This window comes from Aquarana catesbeiana, linkage group LG02 (assembly GCF_042186555.1).
Source record: "Aquarana catesbeiana isolate 2022-GZ linkage group LG02, ASM4218655v1, whole genome shotgun sequence".
NCBI lineage: Eukaryota > Metazoa > Chordata > Amphibia > Anura > Ranidae > Aquarana > Aquarana catesbeiana.
This window is the reverse complement of record NC_133325.1, coordinates 517760388-517782160: the sequence shown is the minus strand read 5'-3', so window position 1 is coordinate 517782160 and position 21773 is coordinate 517760388. Positions and strand designations below refer to the sequence as shown.

At 43.6% G+C, this 21773-nt stretch overlaps 1 protein-coding gene across 2 annotated transcripts in view; it reads right to left on the bottom strand.

Moving 5' to 3' along the window:
• Positions 1-21773, bottom strand: part of SLC45A3 (solute carrier family 45 member 3) — a 135441-nt gene that overhangs the window by 80473 nt on the left and 33195 nt on the right. The window lies entirely within an intron of this gene.

The following is a 21773-nucleotide window of genomic DNA, read 5'->3' as shown; positions in this document are numbered from 1 at the left end:
TTGCTGGGGGGCCCCAAAATCTCATGGGGGCCCCATGAGTTGTCAGTCCGCCCCTGATTAACCCTCTTGGGAATGGAGTTCACCAGAGCTTCACAGGTTGCCACTGGAGTCCTCTTCCATGCCTCCATCACGGAGCTGGTGGATATTAGAGACCTTGTGCTCCTCCACCATCCGTTTGAGGATGCCCCACAGATGCTTAATAGGGTTTAGGTCTGGAGACATGCTTGGCCAGTCCATCATCTTTACCCTCAGCTTCTTTAGCAAGGCAGTGGTCATCTTGGAGGTGTGTTTGGGGTCGTTGTGTTGGAATACTGCCCTGCAGCCCAGTCTCTGAAGGGAGGGGATCATGCTCTGCTTCAGTATGTCACAGTACATGTTGGCATTCATGGTTCCCTCAATGAACTGTCGCTCCCAAGTGTCGGCAGCACTCATGCAGCCCCAGACCATGACACTCCCACCACCATGCTTGACTGTAGGCAAGACACACTTGTCTTTGTACTCCTCACCTGGTTGCTGCCACACACGCTTGACACCATCTGAACCAAATAAGTTTATCTTGGTCTCATCAGACCACAGGACATGGTTCCAGTAATCCATGTCCTTAGTCTGCTTGTCTTCAGCAAACTGTTTGCGGGCTTTCTTGTGCATCATCTTTAGAAGAGGCTTCCTTCTGGGTCAACAGCCATGCAGACCAATTTAACCACTTGAGCCCCGGACCATTATGCTGCCTAAGGACCAGAGGTCTTTTTCCAATTTGGCACTGCGTCGCTTTAACTGCTAATTGCGCGGTCATGCAATGCTGTACCCAAACGAAATTTGCGTCCTTTTCTTCCCACAAATAGAGCTTTCTTTTGATGGTATTTGATCACCTCTGCAGTTTTTATTTTTTGCGCTATAAACGGAAAAAGACCGAAAATTTTGAAAAAAAATGATATTTTCTACTTTTTGTTATAAAAAAAATCCAATAAACTCAATTTTAGTCATACATTTAGGCCAAAATGTATTCGGCCACATGTCTTTGGTAAAAAAAATGTCAATAAGCGTATATTTATTGGTTTGCGCAAAAGTTATAGCGTCTACAAACTAGGGTACATTTTCTGGAATTTACACAGCTTTTAGTTTATGACTGCCTATGTCATTTCTTGAGGTGCTAAAATGGCAGGGCAGTACAAAACCCCCCCAAATGACCCCATTTTGGAAAGTAGACACCCCAAGGAAATTGCTGATAGGCATGTTGAACCCATTGAATATTTATTTTTTTTGTCCCAAGTGATTGAATAATGACAAAAAAAAAAAATATTTACAAAAAGTTGTCACTAAATGATATATTGCTCACACAGGCCATGGGCCTATGTGGAATTGCACCCCAAAATATATTCAGCTACTTCTCCTGAGTACGGGGATACCACATGTGTGGGACTTTTTGGGAGCCTAGCCGCGTATGGGACCCCGAAAACCAATCACCGCCTTCAGGATTTCTAAGGGTGTAACTTTTTGATTTCACTCTTCACTGCCTATCACAGTTTCGGAGGCCATGGAATGCCCAGGTGGCACAACCCCCCCCCAAATGACCCCATTTTGGAAAGTAGACACCCCAAGCTATTTGCTGAGAGGCATATTGAGTCCATGGAATATTTTATATTTTGACACAAGTTGCGGGAAAGTGACACTTTTTTTTTTTTTTTTTTTTTTTTTGCACAAAGTTGTCACTAAATGATATATTGCTCACACAGGCCATGGGCCTATGTGGAATTGCACCCCAAAATACATTTAGCTGCTTCTCCTGAGTACGGGGATACCACATGTGTGAGACTTTTTGGGAGCCTAGCCGCGTACGGGACCCCGAAAACCAATCACCGCCTTCAGCGTTTTTAAGGGCGTGAATTTTTGATTTTACTCTTCACTGCCTAACACCGTTTCGGAGGCCATGGAATGCCCAGGTGGCACAAAACCCCCCCAAATGACCCCATTTTGGAAAGTAGACACCCCAAGCTATTTGCTGAGAGGCATGGTGAGTATTTTGCAGCTCTCATTTGTTTTTGAAAATGAAGAAAGACAAGAAAAAACTTTTTTTTTTTTTCTTTTTTCAAATTTCAAAACTTTGTGACAAAAAGTGAGGTCTGCAAAATACTCACTATACCTCTCAGCAAATAGCTTGGGGTGTCTACTTTCCAAAATGGGGTCATTTGGGGGGGTTTTGTGCCACCTGGGCATTCCATGGCCTCCGAAACTGTGATAGGCAGTGAAGAGTGAAATCAAAAATTCACGCCCTTAGAAAGCCTGAAGGCGGTGCTTGGTTTTCGGGGTCCCGTACGCGGCTAGGCTCCCAAAAAGTCTCACACATGTGGTATCCCCGTACTCAGGAGAAGCAGCAGAATGTATTTTGGGGTGTCATTTCACATATTCCCATGGCATGTTTGAGCAATATATCATTTAGTGACAACTTTGTGCAAAAAAAAAAAAAAAATTTGTCTCTTTCCCGCAACTTGTGTCGCAATATAAAATATTCCATGGACTCGACATGCCTCTCAGCAAATAGCTTGGGGTGTCTACTTTCCAAAATGGGGTCATTTGGGGGGGGTTTTGAACTGTCCTGGCATTTTATGCACAACATTTAGAAGCTTATGTCACACATCACCCACTCTTCTAACCACTTGAAGACAAAGCCCTTTCTGACACTTATTTTTTACATGAAAAAGTTTTTTTTTTTTGCAAGAAAATTACTTTGAACCCCCAAACATTATATATTTTTTTAAAGCAAATGCCCTACAGATTAAAATGGTGGGTGTTTCATTTTTTTTTTTCACACAGTATTTGCGCAGCGATTTTTCAAACGCATTTTTTGGGGAAAAAACACACTTTTTTAAATTTTAATGCACTAAAACACACTATATTGCCCAAATGTTTGATGAAATAAAAAAGATGATCTTAGACCGAGTACATGGATACCAAACATGACATGCTTTACAATTGCGCACAAACGTGCAGTGGCAACAAAATAAATACATTTTTAAAAGCCTTTAAAAGCCTTTACAGGTTACCACTTTAGATTTGCAGAGGAGGTCTACTGCAAAAATTACTGCCCTCGATCTGACCTTCGCGGCGATACCTCACATGCATGGTGCAATTGCTGTTTACGTTTGACGACAGACCGCCGCTTGCGTTCGCCTTAGCGCAAGAGCAGGGGGCGACAGGGGTGCTTTTTTTTTTTTTTTTTTTTTCTTTATTATTTTTTTGCTTTTTTATCTTATTTTTAAACTGTTCCTTTCATTTTTTTTTTTTTTAAATCATTTTTATTGTTATCTCGGGGAATGTAAATATCCCCTATGATAGCAATAGGTAGTGACAGGTACTCTTTTTTGAAAAAATTGGGGTCTATTAGACCCTAGATCTCTCCTCTGCCTTCAAAGCATCTGACCACACCAAGATCGGTGTGATAAAATGCTTCCCCAATTTCCCAATGGCGCTATTTACATCCGGCGAAATCTAAGTCATAAAATGCTCGTAGCTTCCGGTTTCTTAGGCCATAGAGATGTTTGGAGCCACTCTTGTCTCTGATCAGCTCTATGGTCAGCTGGCTGAATCACCGGCTGCATTCTCAGGTTCCCTGTTGAGACAGGAGAGCCAGAGAAAAACACGGAAGACGGTGGGGGGGGGGGGGCATTCCCTCCCACGGCTTGTAAAGGCAGTCTAGAGGCTAATTAGCCGCTAGGATTGCTTTTACATGAAAGCCGACCGCTGGCTGAAAAGAATGATACCAAGATGATACCTAAACCTGCAGGCATCATTCTGGTATAACCACTCAAAGTTGTGAATGGCGTACCTGAAGACAAAAAAATGGTTAACAATAAAGCACAGTAAACAGTAAAGTATAAATAATTACATACCTGAAAAACAAACATGATAAAACATAATAACAATAACAATAAAACACTGCAGAATAGAATACAGTAAAAAAAGAGCAGAACAATAGAGAGAGAGAATAGAGAGAAAGAACAATAAAACGACAACTATTTTTTTTTATTTTATATATATATATATTTTTTTTTACACTTTTTTTGTAACTAACTTTTATAACGGTAACCGGTTCCAGGTTCGGGTCTCTCAAAATGCGATGGCATCTTGGGAGACCCTGTGAAAGTGTGCCTAGTCTGTGCAATGCTGTACCCTACGCTAATACTCAACTAGTGAATGGTAGCGTTCAAAACATTCACCAATGCAAAGACCAGGATTGTCAGGACAGGAGGGACAATAATAGCGGGTGTCACGCCTATATTCGCGCTTGCTGCAGACACAACATCTTTTTGGGGGGGTTCGTTGGGTAGGGGTACTCGGGAGGACATAAAGAAAATGCCTCTCATGCAGCCGACTGCATTTGGTTGGGGATGTGAATGAGGGAAGTACGGGCGCTGCAGAAGTGGTGGGTTCCCAATTAGGATTGGCGAATGCAGCAGGAAGGGCACTATGGGCACGACGGGCCTGTGTTTGTCTTTTTGGTGGCAGCGGGACACTACTTGTGCTTGCCACCTCACCAGCTTGAACTGCACTTATGGGACTCGCCACGTCACCAAGTGTTACTGCAGCGCTGGTTTGACTACGACCGGGGTGTACTAGGCCGCTGGTGCTTGCCAGTTCAATAAAAAGCTTCCAAAAAAACTGTTAGCGATCGCAGGGATCAGGTCTGACTCTGCGAACGCTGCAGTTATGCGTTTAGTGTTTTGTAAGTGTCAGTGATCGATCGATACTGCACTTGGGTGGGCTGGACTGGGCCGGGCGGAGGGGCAAAACGCAGGTGCTAGCAGGTATCTGGGCTGATCCCGCTAACACTGCGTTTTTGGGAACCCTAAACTGCTGGGGACGCTAGTATAGATCTGATCGGATCAGATATTGATCCGTTCAGATACTATACCACTAAAGGAGGCGTATGCTGCGTGCGTGGGTGTTAGTGGTACTGGCGCTAACCTGACGCTGCCTGGGGCCGGTGCTTGCTAGTTCACCAAAATGCTACCAAAAAAACTGTTAGCGATCGCAGGGATCAGGCCTGACTCTGCGAACGCTGCAGTTATGCGTTTAGTGCCTTGTAAGTGACAGTGATCGATCGATACTGCACTTGGGTGGGCTGGGCTGGGCCGGGCGGAGGGGCACAACGCAGGTGCTAGCAGGTATCTGGGCTGATCCCGCTAACACTGCGTTTTTGGGAACCCTAAACTGCTGGGGACGCTAGTATAGATCTGATCGGATCAGATATTGATCTGATCAGATACTATACCACTAAGGGAGGTGTACGGTGCGTGCGTGGGTGTTAGCGCTACTGGCGCTAACCTGACGCTGCCTGGTGCTTGCTTGCCAGTTCACCAAAATGCTACCAAAAAAACTGTTAGCGATCGTAGGGATCAGGCCTGACTCTGTGAACGCTGCAGTTATGCGTTTAGTGTTTTGTAAGTGACAGTGATCGATCGATACTGCACTTGGGTGGGCTGGGCGGAGGGGCAAAACGCAGGTGCTAGCGGGTATCTGGGCTGATCCCGCTAACACTGTGTTTTTGGGAACCCTAAACTGCTGGGGACGCCAGTATAGATCTGATCGGATCAGATATTGATCCGATCAGATACTATACCACTAAGGGAGGCGCATGCTGCGTGCGTGGGTGTTAGCGGTACTGGCGCTAATCTGACGCTGCCTGGGGCGACGCATATCACCGCCGGGCGATCAGGGGGCTAAACCTTTATTCGGTAATAAACGGCGGGTGCCCTGACACTATAAAAAATAAACAAACTAACCAGCGTCACCCGTAACGGTTATACGGTGATCAGTGGTGAAAGGGTTAACTAGGGGGCAATCAAGGGGTTAAAACATTTATTAGGTAGTATATGGGGGTCCCTGTCACTATAAAACGCTGACGGCGAACCTAAATATTTACCTCACTAACTAGCGTCACCAGTGACACTAATACAGCGATCAGAAAAATGATCGCTTAGCGACACTGGCGATGGGGGGTGATCAAGGGGTTAAAACTTTATTAGGGGGGGTTAGGGGGGTATCCTAGACCTAAAGGGGGGTAATACTCACTGTCCCAACACTGTAACTGTCACAAACTGACACTATGCAGTAATCAGAAAAAAAAAAAAAAAAACCTGCTGGTGTCAGTTTGTGACAGGGGGGGGAGGGTGATTGGGGGGGGATCGGGGGGGCGATCGGGGGGGGGATCGGGGTGTTTTGTATGCCTGGCATGTTCTACTGTGTGTGTAGTGTGTTGTGCACTTACATTGATGTCTTCTCCCCTCGGCGCTGGAACGGAATACCGAGCCGAGGGGAGATGACATCATTTCCTTTGCTGCTGTTTAGCATACAGCAGCAAAGGAGTGTTCCCATTGGCCGGCGGCGATCGCGAGGGGGGGGCCACGAACGGATGGCCTCCCCCTCATCTCGGATCGCCGGGGAACAGAACGGGACCGCTTCGGGCACCGGGGGGGGTCCGATCGGACCCCCCATCCGCGAGAGGCAAATCACGTACATGTACGTGATTTTGCCTGCCCGTGCCGCCTTGCCGACGTAAATCGGCGTTAGGCGGTCCTTAAGTGGTTAATGCAGTGTTAATTGCACTTAACGTCTTTAGATGTAATGATTGCAAAGGTTTTTAGGCCTCTTTTTTCCTTTATTTTCACCTGGTATTCCTGCCAGTAACATATATATGTTAGGACTGCAGCCCTAACAGTCAGTTGTACAGGAGGTTATCAGTAAGCACAATTTGTGGCAGGATTTTTATGGAAGGTTCACTTTAAACTCTCCACGACCGCACTATAGCTGATTGACAGCTACAGCGCAGTCGCACATTGCTGGGAGGCGGTCATATGATGTCCTCCCGTGATCGCGCTTCCCGCACAACCCCTGAGGCATGCATCTGCAGGCATCTGTGATCGTCGTGACCTTGGAACACAGATGATCACAGATCGTGGTAAAGAGCCAATAACAGCGGCTCTTTACCACATGATCAGCTGTGTCCAATCACAGCTGATCACAGTGTAAACAGGATTTTCCAGCATTTCTCTCCCTGCGCTGACAGTGTGTGAGGACAGGAGAGCCAATAACCATCAAATCCACACAAGGGACATCTACACTGATAATCAGGCATTGATTATCAGTGCCCTGATTATCAGTGCAGCCCCAACAGTACCCACCAGTGCTGCCAACCAGTGCCCATCAGTGCCACCTATCAGTGACCATCAGTGCTGCCTATCAGTGTCCCTCAGTACTGCTTATCAGTGCCGCCTATCAGTGCCCATCATTGCCCATTAGTGCAACCTATCAGTGCAGCCTCATCAGTGCTCCTCATCTTGGCCCATCAGTACCACCTCATCATTGCCCATCAGTGTTGCCTAATCAGTGCCCATCAGTGCCGCCTCATCAGTGCCCATCAGTGCAGCCACATGCGAACATCAGTGAAGGAGAAAAATTACTTATTTATAAAATTTTATAACAGAAACGAAGAAAACCTTTTTTCTTTTCGTTTGCTAGTGTCAGATTGTCTGCCGCAATATTGCAGTCCAGTTATAAGTTGTTGGTCTCCGCCATTAGTAGTATAAAAACATTCCAGTATATATACCATAGTTGGTAGGCACTATAACTTTCATGCAAACCAATCAATATACACTTATTGGGATTTTTTTAAATCAAAACCATGTAGCAGAATACATTTTGGCCAAAATTTATGAAGAAATTTGATTTTTTTAAAATTTATTGGATAAGTTTTATAGCAGAAAGTAAAAAATATTGTTTTTCTTTCAAAATGTTCAGTCTTTTTTCTTTATATCACAAAAAATTAAAAAACCCAGTGGTGACCACCAAAAGAAAGCTCTGTCTCAAAAAAATGATGAAACTTTTGTTTGGGTACAGTATTGCATGACCGTGCAATTGTCATTCAAAGTATGATAGCACTAGAAGCTGAAAATTGGCCTGGACAGGAAAGGGGGTAAAATTGGCCAGTAGGCAAGTGGTTAAATGGTGGCAACAGTGGAATATACCAGGGCAATATGCATCAGAAGCTTACAGTTTAGTAAGGCATGTGATGGGAAATTTACAGTTCACAAAGTCTGGTGCCTCAGTTTTTATGATGGTAATTTGCATATACTCCACAATGTTATGAAGACTGATCAGATGAATTGCAACTAATTACAAAGTCCCCCTTGAAAATGAACTTAATCCCATAAAAAAAAAACATTTCTTCTGAATTTGTGAAGAAGGCTTCAGAGCGCCCATGAAAGTCCAGCAAGCACCAGGACCGTCTCCTACAGTTGATTTAGCTGCGGGATCAGGGCACCACCAGTGCAGAGCTTGCTCAGGAATGGCAGCAGGCAGGTTTGAGTTCATCTGCACGCACAGTGAGGCAAAGATTTTTGGAGGATTGCCTGGTGTCAAGAAGGACAGCAAAGAAGACACTCCTCTCCAGGAAAAACATCAGAGACAGACTGATATTCTGCAATAGGTACAGGGATTGGGGCATCTGGAAAAAACCTTGTCTGGAGAAGACAAGATGAGCGCTACCATCAGTTCTGTGTCATGCCAACAGTAAATCATCCCGAGACCATTCATGTGTGGGGTTTCTTCTCAGCCAAGGGAGTGGGCTCACTCACAATTTTGCCTAAGATCACAGCCGTGAATAAAGAATGGTACAAAAAACATCCTCCGAGAGCAACTTCTCCTAACCATCCAAGAACAGTTTGGTGACGAACAATGCCTTTTCCAGTACGATGGAGCACCTTGCCATAATGCAAAAGTGATAACTTAGTGGCTTGTGGAACAAAACATCGAAATTTTGGGTCCATGGCCAGGAAACTCCCCAGACTCTAATCCCATTGAGAACTTGTGGTCAATCCTCAAGAGGCGGGTGAACAAAAAAAACCCCACAAATTCTGACAAACTCCAAGCATTGATTATGCAAGAATGGGCTGCCATCCATCAGGATCTGGGCCAGAAGTGGATTGACAGCATATCAGGGCAAATTGCAAAGGTCATGAAAAAGAAGGGTCAACACTGCAAATATTGACTCTTTCCAAAAACGTAATGTAATTGTCAATAAAAGCCTTTAACACTTATGAAATACTTGTAATTATACTTCAGTTGAAAATCGTAAAACCCAAGAATAGCGACAGAGTAGAGATGGAGTTGTGGCCAGGACTAATCATGGTGCCCCACACTGAATGCTGGGTGTGGCCACATTGCATTTAATAGTGGGAGAGGTTTAAAGGTCCTGAGTCTTTATACTGACAGCGCAACTGGCTACCATCTATACACAAATCCAATGGCAATGACAGTACACCTGGCTGCCATCTACACACTCATTCACTGACAGTAAATCTGGATGCCACCTATACATCAGCAAAGTGAAACTGACAGTGCACCTGGCTGACACCTACCTACCGCTACCTTTTTGGTGGCACTGCTAGTTTTTCTCATTTCATTTCATTTTTCATTCCCTGGGTCACCTGCTGGCCAGTCCAGACCTTCCACTTGCCCACAATATGTCACTCCTTGGGCTACAGATTTGTATCACTGTGGGTCTCCCTCGCTTACCGGGGCTCTCACCTTGCTACTGGTGCCCTGCTCATCCAGATTATGAAGGGCCACTGATTGCCATGCTCCAGGGCACTCTGGTTTCCTACTTTATCAGGATATAACCAGCAGTTATTTTAACAAAATAGCTAGTATTTAAAAAAATTGTTTCTCCAAGTGATAATAACATATACAAGCTTTTTGGGATTTTAGTGGTTATGTTTATTCTACTTTAACAGCTTTGCTTCAGTTCTTTGATTTGCAGTGCAGAACATTTTCTTATGTGCCCTGCCTGTGCGCACAGATCTGTACAGCAACAGATTCATAACTAGCTCTTCAATTGTCAATTAGATTTCTTTCGTATTATTATTCTTTTTTTAGCCTGTGTGCACAGATTAGTGCACTCAAAAATCCTTCTAAGGACCAAAATCTGCAACTCAACAACTCATTGATAGCTAGCTCTTCAACTGTCAACACCTTAACAACTTTTTTATTAATTGGGACATTATTTTCAGATTATAATTTTTACCTTGGGATGATTAGAGCAGATCAGACTGCTGTTGCTTACAGTCCGTTCAACAGCTGCCTTTTTCACAGGTTCACAACAAACCCCTGCTGTATCCCCATATTCCCAAAAAGTATTTTATTAGTTAAAGCTGAACTCCAGGAAAATGGAAACTACCCTTGCAGTAGGACTCCCCTGCACTGCAAGGGTTGAATGCTCATTTTTTTTCCTAGCACTTTTATGAATCTTATCACTCACTTTCCAGACAGCCAACTCTCACCTCTTCTCTCAGATGCTCTGGCTTGTGAGCAGGCTCTTGGTATCCTCACTTGGAGTGCAGGACTGTTATTCCTGCATTGTGTGAAATGACGTCACATCTGCGACCACCAGCTGGATCGAATCGAAGAAGGACCAGTTGTAGTATAAGGCAAGTGAATGTTATTTCTACTGCTACCCTAGGCATAAACAAGCATTTAAACAAACATTGCAGTGTCAGATGGGGGGTTGTGCACTGTAAAGGCATTTCTTTACAGTTCCGCCTTAAACATATACGAAAAAGTTTTTCTTTGTAACATCTGTAGTGGGTGTTTGGAAGACCCCTGTGACCCAAGTCTGATTCAAATTTCCCCCAAGAGCTGCCTCTCTGACATGACATGTGCAGCAGGGCAGATTAATAGCTTGAGTACATATTGGGCCACCTCCACCCAGTAATACATCCTAGACACCCAGTAGTCCATGGAAATGATCGCTTGAAGCATTTGGTTTCAGCTTTTCCGTTGTTGTCCCAACCTGTGTTTGCTTGACAACAGCAGGGACATCCTTATGAGGAACAAATAAAAAAAAATTAAATGATTAACCACTTCTCCACCATCCACCTGCAATGTACTGTAGGCAGAGCAACGTAGCCATACGGTACTGCCTATTTCCGGGTTTAGGGCACGCGCAAGCAGGCCCCCCGGCAGGCACCTGCTGTGATTGTACACAGCGGGGGCCTGTCAGCAAGTCCCAGCCAATGATTCACGGCTGGGACCTGCTAATTGACAATCAACACAGACCTCTGTACAGGGAGAATGATCCTTCTGTTTCTCATTCCCTGCAATGCAGGGATGAGAAACTTAGAGATCTATTAGTAAAAGCAGCACATTTTACACACATTACACATAGTTAGGCACACATTTAACCTTTTGGTCCCCCTAGATGTTAACCCCTTCCCAGCCATTGTGTGATTAGTACAGTGACAAAGTATCATACTATCACTGATCACCGTATTAATGTCACTGATGAGGTCAGTAGCAGTTAGTCAGTTCCTCCCAGCATCAGTTAGTGTCAGATTGCCCGCAGCACTATTGCAGTCCCAGTATAAGTCGCTGATCACAGACATTAGTAGTATAAAAAAAAAAATAAATAGAAATTTCAGCATATATACACCATAGTTTTTAGGCCCTATAATTTATTGGAATACAATCAATATACACGTACTGTGATTTTTTATTAAGACATGTAGCAATATACATTTTGCACAAAATGTATGAAGAAATTTGATTTTTTTAAATTCTTTTATTGGATATGCCTTATAGCAGAAAGTAAAAAATTTTTTTTTTCATTTTCGGTCTTTTTTTTCTTATATCGCAAAAAAATAAAAGCCCAGCTGTGATCAAATACCACCAAAATAAAGCTTTATTTGTGTGAAAAAAATGATACAATGATCAAATCATACAAATTTTGTCTGGGCACAGCATTGCATGTCCACACAATTAAAAGTTAAAGTAGCGCAGTGTTAGGCCCCTTTCACAAGGGCGGTTTTGTGCAGATAGAAAAAATAAAGTTGACTGCGTCCAGGAACGATTTAACGCAGCTATCTGCATATAACTGCAGATAATCGTAGGCAACAAGGAAAGAAAAACAACAGGAAGCACATCAGAAATAGAAAGAATGTTCCAACGCAGCCAATCGCAGCCGCATGTAAACGCATGTAAACGCAGCTAATCGCAATGTACAACTGCAAGTGAACGCTGTGCCAGGATTCTCTGAATTTCAAAATAACAAAACATGCTTTTAACAGTGGCAGAACAGCCGCCCGTGGGGCCTTAAATAGTAAAAAATGGCCTGGTCATGAAGGGGGTAAAATCTTCTGGAGCTAAAGTAGGTAAAAGAACTAAAATATACAACTAATCTTAAAAAACATAAATGGTAATGATAGGTGGGAAAATGGCTGTGTTTGGACTCAGAACTATCAAAGGTTGGGTTTCTGCTCCTTGTATCTTGTTTTCAAACCTAATCTTGTTTTCTGTGAGCTTCAGAAATCACCTTTTGAACTCATTAAAGATGTTCCTTTCTCTAATCTCACCTGCAAGGTGGTATTCTTTGTAACTGTCACCTCTGCTAAGCAAGTGTCAGCTGACAACCTTGGAAGGAGCCTTTTTTTGTTTTTGCATTGGGATAAGGTGGTATTGAGGCCTAGGAAGTCCTTCTTGCATAAGGTAGTACCCAGTTTGCATTGCCATTCCTGCCTGTGTTTGCTTGAGCAGGAAAGAGATGATAAATAAAGCGCTACTGGATCTACTGATTACCAACAATACAGACCTGATCACGGATGTGGAAATACGGGGCAATTTAGGTAACAGCAATCACAGGTCAATTGGCTTCAGTATAAATCGCACAAATAGGAAACATAAAGGGGATACAAAGAGACTGAATTTCAAAAGAGCCAACTTCCCTAAACTACGAGCCTTGCTAGAAGGCATAAATTGGCATAAAATCTTAGGCACAAAGAACACAGAGGAGAGATGGGTTTGCTTTAAGAGCATATTAAATAAGGGCATTAGCCAATGCATCCCATTGGGTAATAAATTTAAATGAGTGAACAAAAGTCCTGGATGGCTTAACTCCAATGTAAAAATGCATATAAAAAGCAAAGGAGAAGGCCTTCAAAAAATACAAGGTTGAGGGATCATCATCAGCATTCAGACTTTATAAAGAATGCAACAAGAAATGTAAGGGTGCAATAAGGACGGCTGAAACATGAAAGACACATAGTGGAGGAGAGCAAAAAAAATCCCAAGAAATTCTTTAACCACTTGCAGACCGCCGCACGACGATGTACGTCGGCAGAATGGCATGGGCAGGCATAAGGACTTACTTGTACATCCTTGCCTGCCTGCGGGCGGGGGGTCCAAACCCCCCCCCGGTGCCTGCGGCGGTCGGATTATCGTCAGGGGCGATCAGAGGTGAGGGGGAGGCCACTCATTCGTGGCTCCCCCCTCGCGATCGCTCCTGGCGAGTGATAAGATTCCTCGGCTTCTATAATGTAAACAGAAGCGGAGGAAGTGATGTCATCTCTCCTCAAGCCAGTCTTTTCGTTCCGGTGCCGAGGAGAGAAGGCATCAATGTGAGTTTGCACAACACTACACTTACAGTAGAACACGCAGGCATACTTTTCACCCCCCAGTCAACCCTCAATCACCCCCCTGTACCCCCTGTCACAGTGACACCAATAGCAGTTTTTTTTTGCATTGGTGTCAGTTTGTGACAGTTATAAGGGCAGTTAGGGTTAGCCCCCTTTAGGTCTAGGGTACCCCCCTTTAGGTCTAGGGTACCCCCCTAACCCCCCCTAATAAAGGTTAACCCCTTGATCACCCCCCGTCGCCAGTGTCACTGTTTTTCTGATCGCTGTATTAGTGTCACCAGTGACGCTAGTTAGGGAGGTAAGTATATAGGTTCACCGTCAGTGTTTTATAGTGACAGGGACTCCCATATACTACCTAATAAAGGTTTTAACCCCTTGATTGCCCCCTAGTTAACCCTTTCACCAGCGATCACTGTATAAGTGTTACTGGTGATGCTGGTTAGTTAGTTTGTTTATTATAGTTTCAGGGCACCCGCCGTTTATTACCTTATAAAGGTTTAACCCCCTAATTGCCCGGCGGTGATATAAGTACATTTTTTAGGGTCAGATAAGGTCTGCGTCGCCCCAGGCAGCGTTAGGTTAGTGCCAGTACCGCTAACACCCACACACGCAGCATACACCTCCCTTAGTGCTATAGTATCTGAATGGATCAATATCTGATCCGATCAGATCTATACTAGTGTCCCCAGCAGTTTAGGGTCCCCAAAAACGCAGTGTTAGCGGGATCAGCCCAGATACCTGCTAGCACCTGCGTTTTGCCCCTAGGCCCAGCCCACCCAAGTGCAGTATCGATCGATCACTGACACTTACAAAACACTAAGCACACATAACTGCAGCGTTTGCAGAGTCAGGCCTGATCCCTGTGATCGCTAACAGTTTTTTGGTAGCGTTTTGATACAGTCGCTGACAGTCAGGAACTTTTTTTCCTGTGAGTCTCACTAGTGTACCCCTAAATTTAGAGCCCAAAATGGTAAATCGAAGGTACACTAGTGAAGAGGCCTACACGTTTCTGAGCATGACAGATAGTGAAGAGGAAGTCACTGTCAGATTCAGGCTCAGAATACGAACCTGTAGAGGACAGCGGCTCCATGACAGATAGCTCTGACGACGGAGTTGTGGTCCCTGCCAAGGTCAGGCGTACCAGACCCCAAACTTCTTCTTCTGTCCTTGAAGTGCAAGAACCGCAGGGCTCTCGTATGGAGCTGAGCAGTATTAGCGCAGCTATTCCTTCTGGTGAACTGGCAAGCACCAGCGGCCTAGTACACCCTGGTCGTACATCCAGCACTGCAGTAACACGTGGTGATGTGGCGAGTCCCATAAGTGCAGTTTAAGCTGGCGAGGTGGCAAGCACAAGTAGTGTCCCGCTGCCACCAAGAAGACGAACACAGGCCCATCGTGGCCATAGTGCCCTTCCTGCTGTATTCGCCAATCCGAATTGGGAGCCCACCACTTCTGCAGCACCCGTACTTCCCCCATTCACTGGCCAACCCGGAATTCAGGTGGAAACAGTTGATTTTACGCCACTGGATTTTTATTCGCTGTTTTTCACCGAAGATCTCTATAGATCTATTGTGGACCAAAGCAATTTATACGCTGGTCAACACAGCACCACTATTCCCCAGTCCTCCCTTGCCAGAGATTGGAGACCAATTACAGTCTCCGAATTTAAGATCTTTCTGGGCCTTTCCCTCAACATGGGCATAACTAAAAAGAGTGAGTTGCGATTATATTGGTCCACTGACCCAATTCACCATATGCCCTTGTTCTCTGCCTCCATGACCAGGGCACGATACGAGCAGATCTTGCGGTTCATGCACTTCAACAACAATGAACTCTATCGTCCTCGTGGAGACCCTGAATACGATCGGCTCTACAAAATTCGGCCCCTCGTAAACCACTTCAACCAACGTTTTGCAGACTTGTTTACTCCCCATCAAGTTGTCTGCGTTGATGAGTGCCTGAACTACTATACATGTAGTTTTATGGTTTACGAGGGCAAAGATAGTCACGTAGAGCCGACAAACTGCCCTGACTACATAGGAAGCGCTGACAAGATTGTGTGGGACTTGGTGTCACCCTTATTTGGAAAGGGGTACCATTTATATGTGGACAATTATTACACGAGCGTGCCACTTTTTAGTCACCTTTTTGATCATCAAATTGGAGCATGTGGCACCGTGCGACCTAATCGCCGGGGCTTTCCCCAGCGGCTTGTAGATTCCCGTCTTAGGCTGGGGGATAGAGCCTGCTTGCGGTGTAATAATTTGCTCGCTATGAAGTGGAGGGACAATAAGAATGTTTTCGTTCTTACCTCCCTTCATGCAGACACGACGGTCCAAATTACTACGGCGACTGGTGTTGTGGAGAAACCCCTCTGTGTCCACGAATATAACCAAAATATGGGAGGGGTGGACCTCAACCACCAGTTGTTGGCGCCGTACCTAGTTGCCCGTAAGGCCAGACGCTGGTATAAAAAAATGTCTGTATACTTATTTCAATTGGCTTTGCTGAACGCTCATGTGCTATACAGAGCTTCAGAACAGACTGGATCCTTCCTTAAATTCCAGGAAGAGATCGTCAGAGCCCTTCTGTATCCAGACGGTACCAAATGCAGTAAGCCGGCTGCATGAGAGGCATTTTCCTTATGTACCCCTACCCAACGAGCCCCCCAAAGAAAATGTCGCATCTGTAGAAAGCGCGGATATAGGCATGACACCCGGTGGCATGACACCCGGTATTATTGTCCCTCCTGTCCTGACAATCCTGGTCTGTGCATTGGTGAATGTTTTTAGCGCTACCATACACTAGTTGAGTTTTAGCGTAGGGTACAGCATTGCACAGACTAGGACACACTTTCACAGGGTCTCCCAAGATGCCATCGCATTTTGAGAGACCCGAACCTGCTACCAGTTACAGTTAAAAAAGTTAGTTATAAAAAAAAAGTAAAAGAAAAAAAAAGTAAAAAAAAAAAATACACAAAAAAATATAAAATAAAAAAAACAAAAATAGTTGTCATTTTATTGTTCTCTCTCTCTCTCTATTCTCTCACTATTGTTCTGCTCTTTTTTACTGTATTCTATTCTGCAATGTTTTATTGTTGTTATGTTTTATCATGTTTGCTTTTCAGGTATGTCATTTTTTTAAAGTTTACTGTGTTTTATTGTTAACCATTTTTTTGTTTTCAGGTACGCCATTCAGCTGCAGCGCGGATTTATTTATCTTGACAGCAACAGCGTTTGCTCCCACGATACATAAAGCCGTGACTCCAGCGCTGTTGAGTTAGCGCTGACAGTTACATACTTCAGCATATATGCCGAAGCGTGGGGGCAGCAGAGGAACGATTTGCTACTACCTTTTGCGGGAGGATGCCCCCATGCTTCGGCATAAACGGTGCATATATGCCCATCATTAGAAGTGGGTGGATGAAGGGAGGTATTCTAATGGTGGGCATACCCACCGATCAATCTCTTTTTTTCATGCAGCCCACAGGCTGCATGAAAAAAAAAGTTTACAATATATGCCCAACAAGGACCAGCAAGGTACTGGTATGTTGCTGGACTTTAAGTGGTTATACCAGAATGATGCCTGCAGGTTTAGGTATCATCTTGGTATCATTCTTTTTCAGCCAGCGGTTGGCTTTCATGTAAAAGCAATCCTAGCAGCTAATTAGCCTCTAGACTGCTTTTACAAGCAGTGGGAGGGAATGCCCCCCCCCCACCGTCTTCCATGTTTTTCTCTGGCTCTCCTGTCCCAACAAGGAACCTGAGAATGCAGCCGTTGATTCAGCCAGCTGACCATAGAGCTGATCAGAGACCAGAATGGCTCCAATCATCTCTATGGCCTAAGAAACCTGAAGCTACAAACATTTTATGACTTAGATTTCGCCGGATGTAAACAGCGCCATTGGGAAATTGGGAAAGCATTTTATCACACCGATCTTGGTGTGGTCAGATGCTTTGAGGGCAGAGGAGAGATCTAGGGTCTAATAGACCCCAATTTTTTCAAAAAAGAGTACCTGTCACTACCTATTGCTACCATAGGGGATATTTACATTCCCCCTGAGATAACAATAAAAATGCTAAAAAAAAAAAAAAAATGAAAGGAACAGTTTAAAAATAAGATAAAAAAGCAAAAAATATAAGAAAAAAAAAAAAAAAAAAAAAAGCACCCCTGTCCCCCCCGCTCTCGCGCAAAGGTGAACGCAAGTGTTGGTCTGGCGTCAAATGTAAACAGCAATTGCACCATGCATGTGAGGTATCACTGCGAAGGTCAGTTCGAGGGCAGTAATTTTAGCAGTAGACCTCCTCTGTAAATCTAAAGTGGTAACCTGTAAAGGCTTTTAAATGCTTTTAAAAATGTATTTAGTTAGTCGCCACTGAACGTTTGTGCGCAATTTTAAAGCATGTCGTGTTTGGTATCCATGTACTCGGCCTAAGGGTTTCTAAGGCTTTCTATGGGTGTAAATTTTTGATTTCACTCTTCACTGCCTATCACAGTTTCGGAGGCAATGGAATGCCCAGATGGCACAAACCCCCCCAAATGACTCCATTTTGGAAAGTAGACCCCCCAAGCTATTTGCTGAGAGGTATGGCGAGTATTTTGCAGACCTCACTTTTTGTCACAAAGTTTTGAAAATTGAAAAAAGAAAAAAATATATACATTTTTCTTGTCTTTCTTAATTTTCGAAAACAAATGAGAGCTGCAAAATACTCACCATGCCTCTCAACAAATAGCTTGGGGTGTCTACTTTCCAAAATTGGGTCATTTGGGGGGATTTTGTGCTATCTTGGCATTTTATAGCCTACGAAACTGTGATAGGTAGTGAGGAGTGAAAGCAATAATTTATGCCCTTAGAAATCCTGAAGGCAGTGATTGGTTTTCGGGGCCCCGTATGCCGCTAGGCCCCCAAAAAGTCCCACACATGTGGTATCCCCATACTCAGGAGAAGCAGCAGAATGTATTTTGGGGTGCAATTCCACATATGCCCATGGCCTGTGTGAGCAATATATCATTTAGTGACAACTTTGTGCAAAAAAAAAAAAAAAAAAAAGTTTGTCATTTTCCTGCAACTTGTGGCAAAATATAAAATATTCCATGGACTCAACATGCCTCTCAGCAAATAGCTTGGGTGTCTACTTTACAAAATGGGGTCATTTGGGGGGGTTTGGTGCCATCTTGGCATTTTATGGCCTTCAAAACTGTGATAGGTAGTGAGGAGTGTAATCAAAAATTTACGCCCTTCGAAATCCTGAAGGCGGTGCTTGGTTTTCGGGGCACCGTACGCGGCTAGGCTCCCAAAAAGTCCCACACATGTGGTATCCCTGTACTCAGGAGAAGCAGCTAAATGTATTTTGGTGTGCAATTCCACATATAACCATGGCATGTGTGAGCAATATATCATTTAGCGCAACTTTTTGTAAAAAATGTTTTTATTTTTATTTTTTTATCATTATTCAATCACTTGGGACAAAAAAAATTAATATTCAATGGTCCTAACATGCCTCTCAGCAATTTCCTTTGGGTGTCTACTTTCCAAAATGGGGTCATTTGGGGGGTTTTTGTACTGCCCTGCCATTTTAGCACCTCAAGAATGAGGCATTCATAAACTAAAAGCTGTGTAAATTCCAGAAAATGTATCCTAGTTTGTAGACGCTATAACTTTTGCGCAAACCAATAAATATACGCGTATTGACATTTTTTTTACCAAGGACATGTGGCCGAATACATTTTGGCCTAAATGGATTTTTTTTATAACAAAAAGTTGAAAATATCATTTTTTCCGTTTATAGCACAAAAAATAAAAACCGCAGAGGTGATTAAATACCATTAAAAGAAAGCTCTATTTGTGGGAAGAAAAGGACGCAAATCTTGTTTGGGTACAGCATTCCATGACCGCGCAATCAGCAGTTAAAGCGACGCAGTGCCAAATTGTAAAAAGTGCTCTGGTCAGGAAGGGGGTAAATCCTTCCGGGGCTGAAGTGGTTAAGTGTGTAAATAGTAAAAAAGGGAGGACAGACCATATTGGCCCTATAAAGAATGAGGAAGGACATCTGGTTACAAAGGATGGGGAGATGGCGAAGGTAATAAATTTATTCTTCTCTTCGGTCTTCATGAGGGAATCGGGGGGGCTTCAGTAAATAAAGACTGCATTGTTTATCCTCATGACACATCACAGAAAGCACCTCCATGGTTAACAGAGGACAGAATTAAAATTAGACTTGGGAAACTTAACATTAATAAATCACCGGGACCAGATGGCTTGCACCCAAGGGTACTTAGGGAACTCGGTCAAGTAATTGCCAGACCATTGTTCCTAATTTTTACTGACAGACTACTGACTGGAATGGTACCAGCTGATTGGAGAAAAGCCAATGTAGCACCAATATTTAAAAAGGGCCCAGAATACATTCCTGGGAATTACAGACCAGTTAGCCTAACATCAATAGTATGTAAAATGATGGGGGATGATAAGGGACTATATACAAGATTTTAGTAATGAAAACGGTATCATTAGCAGTAATCAGCATGGATTCATGAAGAATCGTTCTTGCCAAACCAATCTATTAACCTTCTATGAGGAGGTGAGTTGCCAACAAGATAAAGGAAGGCCCATGGATGTGGTGTATCTGGATTTTGCAAAAGCATTTGACACAGTTCCCCATTAACGTTTACTGTACAAAATAAGATCTATTGGCATGGACCATAGGGTGAGTACATGGATTGAAAACTGGCTACAAGGGCAATTTCAGAGGGTGGTAATAAATGGGGAGTACTTGGAATGGTCAGGGGTGGGTAGTGGGGTCCCCCAGGGTTCTGTGCTGGGACCAAACCTATTTAATTTGATCATAAACGACCTGGAGGATGGAGTAAACAGTTCAATCTCTGTATTTGCGGACGATACTAAGCTAAGCAGGGCAATAACTTCTCAGCAGGATGTGGAAACCTTGCAAAAAGATTTGAACAAATTAATGGGGTAGGCAACTACATGGCAAATGAGGTTCAATGTAGAAAAATGTAAAATAATGCATTTGGGTGGCAAAAATATGAATGCAATCTATACATTGGGGGCAGAACCTCTGGGGAAATCTAGGATGGAAAAGGACCTAGGGGTCCTAGTAGAGGATAGGCTCAGCAATGGCATGCAATGCGAAGCTGCTGCTAACAAAGCAAACAGAATATTGGCATGCATTAAAAAGGGGATCAACTCCAGAGATAAAACGATAATTCTCCCGCTCTACAAGACTCTGGTCCGGCCGCACTTAGAGTATTCTGTCCAGTTCTGGGCACCGGTCCTCAGGAAGGATGTACTGGAAATGGAGCGAGTACAAAGAAGGGCAACAAAGCTAATAAAGGGTCTGGAGGGTATTAGTTATGAGGACAGGTTGCGAGCACTGAACTTATTCTCTCTGGAGAAGAGACACTTGAGAGGGGATATGATTTCAATATACAAATACCATACTGGTGACCGCACAATAGGGACAAAACTTTTTTGCAGAAGGGAGTTTAACAAGACTCGTGGCCACTCATTAAAATTAGAAGAAAAGAGGTTTAACCTTAAACTACGTAGAGGGTTCTTTACTGTAAGAGCGGCGAGGATATGGAAATCCCTAGACATGTGCACATTGAAATATTTCGTTTCGGAATTTCGTTTTCGTCTGAAAAAAAAAATGTATTTAGTTACTCTCGAAATTCGTTTTTATTTATTTCGTTTTTCGTTAAAAATTGCATTCGTCCGAAAATCCAAATTAAGGTCGAATCTGTCATTAAAGGCTTATGGTGTCTGTCGAATGTTCAAAGAAGATTCGACGGAGCAGCTAAACTGTATGACACCGTATAGTTTACCTGCTCCGTCGAATCTTCTTAGAGCTTTCAACAGACACCATAAGCCAAAGTACGTGTGTACTTAGTTCTAGCTATTTTACTGCTTCTCCTCTTTGGTTACAATCAGCCAATAACATTCATCATCATCATTATTTTTATTTATCTTTTCTCCCCTACGTCGAATCTTTTCTCCCCTACGTCAAATCTTTTCTCCCCTACGTCGAATCTTTTCTCTCTGTGTCAAATAATCTTGGACTAATAGAGTTAAGGTTAGGCACATTCGACCACAGGTTTGATGGACACAGATAGTTATTGTCATCATCATGTCGAATCTCCTATCTATATCGAACTGTTGTAGCAACGAAAACGAAAATAAAGCATTTGTTTATGTCGGATCTTTCGTTTTTCAGATTCTGCACTTTCGTTATCGTTTGTTAAAACGATAACGAAAATGCCTGAAATTCGGACGAAAATGCATTCGGATGAAAACGA